The 7,937-nt window shown below is 34.4% G+C and overlaps 1 pseudogene; it reads left to right on the top strand.

The window, feature by feature from the left end:
• Positions 1–763: 763 nt before the first annotated feature.
• Positions 764–874, top strand: LOC116638274 (annotated as a pseudogene).
• The last annotated feature ends 7,063 nt before the right edge of the window (positions 875–7,937 follow it).

Here is a 7,937-nt window from a genome sequence, read left to right as displayed (position 1 = left end):
AAGAAAAGCAGCGGGAGACGGGTGATTAAGGCAGAGGCATGCCCTTCTCCAGCTCATCAGTATCATTGATATGACCCAATGTTGGTGATGGTTATCTTTAAAATGAAATTTTTTTATATGCAAAGGAATAAATCACTCAACTCTACCCTGAAACTAATAATACAGCATATGTTAACTGACTTGAATTTAAATAAAAAATAAAATGAAATGAAAAATTTTAAAAAGTGGAATTTTAAAAATGAAATTTGGGAACTCTGTGTGTGTGCACATGCATGCATATATGCATGTGTGTGCACTTCCCAATTAGCACAAATGAGTCCTGCTTTATAAATATCTCAGTAAAAACTGAGCCTTAAAATTGTCAGTGGCAATTTTTATAACAATTCATTTGTATCAATAATAATATATATTACAGAGTTGCCAAACTTCTATTAAAAGACTATGGTTATGGGACACCTTTGTGGATCACTCAGTTAAGCGTCTGCCTTCGGCTCAGGTCATGATCCCAGGGTCCTGCAATGGAGTCCCACATCAGGCTCCTTTCTCAGCGGGGAGCCTGCTTCTTCCTCTGCCTGTCACTCCCCCCAGTTATGCTCTCTCTCTGTCTCTCTCTCTGACAAATAAATAAAATCTTAAAAAAAAAAGACTGGTTCTACCAACAGTATCCAAGAGGCCGGAGTTGCTCTATTAACCTATTTTCAGTGGATGAGAGATTTAACAATCAGATAATATTTAATTACAAGTGGATACTTGATATTTTCTAATTGCTTCTCGGCCTTTTGGCTAAGATCAAGTGTAGTCTCTGTTCTTATCAGTTTAATACTTAATATTTTCTAAACAAAGTACCAAGTAGAATAAAAGTGATTCAATATTTTTTCTTATATTTCTTATACAAATATTTTGTTTCATCTATACAGAATCTTACATTGTTCCAAATCAGTGTCATTAAAACAATAATAAATGAGAAATGAAAATAAATGTGAAGATTTCTATATCACCGAAAAAAAATGCAACTTTTATATATGCCTCATTAATTGTAGTCATATGCTCTGAGTTTCTCTGAGTAGCCAAGTTATTAAAATATGTGAGGCTTGAGGTAAATGAAGTTAATATACAATCAATCCATTTAAAATAATTCAGTGGTAATAAATATAAACGGAAAAAAGAAAGAAAAATTCTGGGCAGGTCTTTGGTCTTGTGTGTTTATGAGGGCTTGGACTCTTTAAAAAAATTCTTGAACTTCTTAATTTTTTAAATGGATTCCAGTGATTGCTTGGCGAGTTATAACAAAAGACAAGAAATAGTTCCAATTATCAGGTAGAATGCCAGTCACATTTCATTTTTAATCCACCACACCAAGTAATATAACACACTAGCACAGCATCTGAAGATAAATTGCTATTTCTATTTACTGAATTAAATTTCTGTCTCTGAGTAATTAAAAGTTTTGAACTTTAAAGGGTTTTATTTGAACACTAAGCTATATCCTTTTCTTTTTTAACATTTAATTTAGGTTCCTAATTCTCTATCAAATATCATCTGAATTACTGTTCAGTATTTTCTAGCTTAACCTTCTTTCTAGAAGAGGATTGTATGAAGTTAGTAATATAATCACACCATCCTAATTGGTGTGGCTAAATTATACATCCATTGTGCAATTTTTTAGTATCTAGAGCTCATTTGATATAGTTAGAATTCAATTATTTAATTGCTAATTGGAATTAAATCAGGTTATTTGGGTCTCAAGACAGTATAGGGTAAATACTTTGCAGAAAATGAAGTCAGTATTGTTTCCATGCTTTGGGTATTTATAATATAAAGGGCATATTATATAAGAATGAAATGAGTCAGGATTGTAAGGGAAAAGGACAGACTGTAACAGAAACCTCTAAATCATTAGCTTCCATACCCAAAATCCTGATGTTCTTTTCTAATCACTGACTGGGGTGCATATTTTTTCATGAGCTTATATTATTCAAAACTATTTTAAATTTGCCTTACCTACCTTCCCAGTCACAAAAATAAATTCATTTCTTTAGAGTGATATCTTGTTTCTGACCAAAAATTGTATCAGCTAGTTTGATCAGGCACATTATTCACCAGGATGGCATCCAAATTGGGTTCTTTTTGGCCATTTCAAAAAGGAAATTCATTCTCAAACAAGGAAGATTTGTTCACCTCAAGGATATTACAGTGATTGTGTCTCAGGTTTTAGAAGAAATGGATGTAAAAAATGAGAATAAATATGACATCCTTTAAATGATATAATTCCCAGGTATTTAATTTTATCTTGGATAAAACAAATTGGATAGGTGGATGTTAGAGAGCTTGTTGAAATTTCAGACATTATTTTATCCTCTTGAACATCACAAAACAGTATCCTACACAGAGTAGATGCTTGAAAAACCAAATTACTTATCATGGTCAAAGTAATATTTGGTGTGCCACTTGATTTTTGGAACTCCAAAGTGACAAGCATGGAAGGTTCTGACTTGTTCACAGTCATATAAAGTTGTGACTCTCCTGTTCTCTGTCTCATATACGTGCACTTTAACACACATACACATACAAAAGTAAGGTCATTGTGAGAATCATTCTTTACCTTTAATGGAAGTGCCCAGTGATATACAAGTACAGCTAAGATGACATTAATGGATTTGATAAAAGTTTATAATCAGAATTGTTATTTAGTCACCTGAATTTACTTTAGAAAGATGTTGATTAAAATACCAAGTTATTCTCCAACCTACATCCTTTATACTCTCTTCAAGGCTTACAAGAACATATTTGGCTATATGCTTTAATTATCACCATAGAATTAACTTCTTTTTGGTGTAGTTTTCTTAAAATTTAAGTAAAATATTTTGTGGGTAGATGTTGTCACCCTTGATGCATCAAATGCATTGACTGGATGTAATAAAGTTATTACAATAGCGTGACAGTCTGTTTCTTTACCTAAAAAAAATATTAGGACTTGATCTAAAGTAAAACTTAGAGTTAATATACTACCAAGACAACTAAATAAGAAAATAGAGATTATAATTAACTCACAATCTAATTAAATTATGATGCCAAAAAATGAATTTGATTTTGTTATCAGTTATTTTGCAGTGTAATAACATATGTATTTTTATATTTTTTGAAATGAAAACTGATTTTTTTAACTCAAAGTGGTCAGCTGTTTTCTAACCATAACTTTATATGGCTAAAATTATTGTTTTAAAATTTTCAGAGGCTTTTCTCTAAAACAAATAAAAAAACTTCTGTAAAGAAAAAGTAAAATAGACTTTGTATCACTTCTGCTCTTAGAAACCTGGCCTGAACTGGGTTATAAGGTCTGGTCTAGCACCAAGAGAGGCATGCAAAGGCCTGTGTTAGATTAAAATGTAATGTTGTCAGGGAGGAACAAGATGGCGGAGGAGTAGGAGACCTAAATTTCATCTGGTCCCAGGAATTCAGCTAGATAGGGATCAACCCATTCTGAACACCTACAAACTCAACAGGAGATTGAAGAAAAGAATAGCAGCAACTCTCTGAACAGAAAAGCGACCATTTTCTGGAAGAGTCACATTCTATCCCTTCATAGTAGTTAACCTTATTTTTGGTATATAAATATAAGTTGTTCTCTTTTTAAAATTTTGGGGTACAGTTTCCTCTAACTGACCAAAATATATCCTAAATCTCTACTGTATGGCTTTGTTCTAATCTCCTGCCTAATCACATTCTCTCCCTTTTTTTTTTTTTTAAATCCTCTTCTTTCCTTTTTCAACCAACTTCTTATCAATTCCTTTTATAAAATCTTCTATAATTTTCATCTTTACACTCATATTCCATCCCTTCATTGTATTTACCCTTATTTTTGTACATATGTAGGCTTTTCTTTCTTTAAAATTTTGGGAGGCACTTTCTTCCAACAGACCAAAATACACCCAAAATCTAGTGTGTGGCACTGATCTATGCACAAGCCTGATCATATTTGATCAGGCTCTGTTTTTTTTGTTTGTTTGTTAGTTTTGTTTTTTTTTTTATCTTTTTCTTTTTCTATTTCTTTTTTGTTTCTTTCCCTTTCTTTTCCCCCAGTTTCAGGTCTCTTCTGATTTGTTTAGTGTATATTTTTCTAGGGATGTTGTTACCCTGTTAGCATTTTGTTCTCTCATTCATCTATTCTCCTCTGGACAAAATGACAAGACAGAAAAAAATCACCTCAAAAAAAAAAGAACAAGAGGCAGTACTGAAAGCCAGGGACCTAATCAATACGGACATTAGTAAGATGTCGGAACTGGAGTTCAGAATGACAATTTTAAAGTTACTAGCTGGGCTTGAAAAAAGCATGGACGATATTAGAGAAACCCTTTCTGGAGAAATAAAAGAACTAAAATCTAACCAAGTCGAAAACAAAAAGGCTATTAATGAGGTGCAATAAAAAATGGAGGCTGTAACTGCTAGGATAAATGAGGCAGAAGAGAAATTAGTGATATAGAAGACCAAAGAATGGAAAATAAAGAAGCTGAGAAAAAGAGAGATAAACAACTACTGGATCACAAGGGTAGAATTGGAGAGATAAGTGATACCATAAGACAAAACAATATTAGAATAATTGGGATACAGAAGAAGAAGAAAGACAGAGACGGGCAGAAGGTATATTGGAGCACATTATAGCAGAGAACTTCCCTAATTTGGGAAGGAAACAGGCATCAAAATCCAAGAGGCACAGAGAACCTACCTCAAAATCAATAAAAATAGGTCAACACCCTGACATCTAATAGTAAAACTTACGAGTCTCAGAGACAAAAAGAAAATGCTGAAAGCAGCTCAGGACAAGAGATCTGTAACCTACAATGGTAGAAACATTAGATTGGCAACAGACCTATTCACAGAGACCTGGCAAGCCAGAAGGACTGGCATGATATATTCAGAGGACTAAATGAGAAAAATATGCAGCCAAGAGTACTATATCCAGCTAGGCTGTCATTGAAAATAGAAGGAGAGATAAAAAGCTTCCAGGACAAACAAAAACTAAAAGAATTTGCAAACACAAAACCAGCCCTACAAGAAATATTGAAACGGGTCCTCTAAGCAAAGAGAGAGCCTAAAAGTAACATAGACCAGAAAGGAACACAGAATACAGTGACAGGAACCTTAGAGGCAATACAATGGCACTAAATTCATGTCTTTCCATAGTTATCCTGAATGTAAATGGGCTAAATGCCCCAATCAAAAGACACAAGATATCAGATTGGATTAAAAAACAAGACCCATTGATATGCTGTCTGCAAGAGACTCATTTTAGACCCAAAGACTCCCGCAGATTGAAAGTGAGGGGATGGAAAACCATTTACGATGCTAATGGACACCAAAAGAAAGCTGGAGTGGCAATCCTTATATTAGACAAATTAGATTTTAAACCAAAGACTATAATAAGAGGTGAGGAAGGACACTGTATCATACTTAAAGGGTCTATCCAACAAGAAGATCTAACAATTGTAAATATCTATGCCCCTAACATGGGAGCAGCCAATTATATAAGGCAATTAATAACAAAAGCAAAGAAACACATCAACAACAATACAATAATAGTGGGGGACTTTAACAACCCCCTCACTGAAATGGACAGATCATCTAAGCAAAAGATCAACAAGGAAATAAAGACTTTAAATGACACACTGGACCAAATGGACTTCACAGATATATTCAGAACATTCTATCCCAAAGCAACAGAATACACATTCTTCTCTAGTGCCCATGGAACATTCTCCTGAATAGATCACATCCTAGGTCACAAATCAGGTCTCAACCAGTACCAAAAGATTGGGATCATTCCCTGCCTATTTTCAGACCACAATGCTTTGAAATTAGAACTCAATCACAAGAGGAAAGTTGGAAAGAACTCAAAACCATGGAGGCTAAAGAGCATCCTACTAAACAATGAATGGGTCAACCAGGAAATTAAAGAAGAATTAAAAAAATTCATGGAAACCAATGAAAATGAAAACACACTGTTCAAAGTCTTTGGTTTGCAGCAAAGGCAGCTCTAAGAAGAAAGTATATAACAATACAAGCCTTTCTCAAGAAACAAGAAAGGTCTCCAATACACAACCTAACCCTACAGCTAAAGGAGCTGGAGAAAGAACAGCAAATAAAGCATAAACCCAGCAGGAGAAGAGAAATAAGAAAGATCAGAGCAGAAATCAATGAAATAGAAACCAAAAGAACATTAGAACAGATCAACGAAACTAGGAGCTGGTTCTTTGAAAGAATTAACCAGATTGATAAATCCCTGGCCAGACTTCTCAAAAAGAAAAGAGAAATGACCCAAATAAATAAAATCATGAATGAAACAGGAGAGATCACAACCAACACCAAAGAAATACAAACAATTATAAGAACATATTTTGAGCAATGATATGCCAGCAAATTAGATAATCTGGAAGAAATGGATGCATTCCTAGAGATGTATCAACTACCAAAACTGAACCAGGAAGAAATAGAACACCTGAACAGACCTATAACCACTAAGGAAATTGAAGCAGTCATCAAAAATCTCCCAACAAACAAAAGCCTAGGGCCAGATGGCTTCCCAGGGGAATTCTACAAAACATTTAAAGAAGAATTAATACCTATTCTTCTGAAACTGTTCCAAAAAATAGAAATGGAAGGGAAACTTCCAAACTCATTTTATGAGGCCACCATTACCTTGATCCCAAAACCAGACAAAGACCCCATCAAAAAGGAGAATTACAGACCAATATCCTTGATGAACATGGATGCAAAAATTCTCAATACTAGCCAATAGGATCCAACAGTACATTAAAAGGATTATTCACCACGACCAAGTGGGATTTATCCCCAGGCTGCAAGGTTGGTTCAACATCCACAAATCAATCAATGTGATACAATACATTAATAAAAGAAAGAACAAGAACCATATGATCCTCTCAATATATGCAGAAAAAGCATTTGAAAAGGACAGCATCCTTTCTTGATCAAAAGTCTTCAGAGTATAGGGATAGAGGGTATGACCTCAATATCATAAAAGCCATCTCTGAAAAACCCACAGTGAATATCATTCTCAATGGGGAGAAACAGATCTTCCCCCCTAAGGTCAGGAACGCGGCAGGGATGTCCACTATCACCACTGCTATTCAACATAGTATTAGAAGTCCTAGCAACAACAATCAGACAACAAAAAGAAATAAAAGGCATCCAAATTGGCAAAGAAGTCAAACTCTCTCTCTTTGCAGATGATATGATACTTTATGTGGAAAACCCAAAAGACTCCACCCCAAAACTGCTAGAACTTATACAGGAATTCAGTAAAGTGGCAGGATAGAAAATCAATGCACAGAAATCAGTGGCATTCCTATACACCAACAACAAGACAGAAGAAAGAAAAATTAAGGAGTTGATCCCATTTACGATTGCACCCCAAACCATAAGATACCTAGGAATAAATCTAACCAAAGAGGCAAAGAATCTGTACTCAGAAAGCTATAAAATACTCATGAAAGAAATGGAGGAAGACACAAAGAAATGGAAAAACGTTCCATGTTCATGGATTGGAAGAACAAATATTGTGAAGATGTCAATGCTACCTAGAGCAATCTACACATTTAATGCAATCCTTATCAAAATACCATCCACTTTTTTCAAAGAAATGGAACAAATAATCCTAAAATTTGTATAGAACCAGAAAAGACTCCGAATAGCCAGAGGAATGTTGAAAAAGAAAAGCAAAGCTGGTGGCATCACAATTCCGGACTTCAAACTCTATTACAAAGCTGTAATCATCAAGACAGTATGGTACTGGCACAAAAACAGACACATAGATCAATGGAACAGAATAGAGAGCCCAGAAATGGACCTCAACTCTATGTCAACTAATCTTCAACAAAGCAGGAAAGAATGTCCAATGGAAAAAAGACAGTCTCTTCAACAAA

Source organism: Phoca vitulina, unplaced genomic scaffold (assembly GCF_004348235.1).
Source record: "Phoca vitulina isolate PV1807 unplaced genomic scaffold, GSC_HSeal_1.0 scaffold1, whole genome shotgun sequence".
Lineage (NCBI taxonomy): Eukaryota > Metazoa > Chordata > Mammalia > Carnivora > Phocidae > Phoca > Phoca vitulina.
Note: the sequence above shows the minus strand (reverse complement) of the source record. Positions and strands in the feature narration are given on the sequence as shown.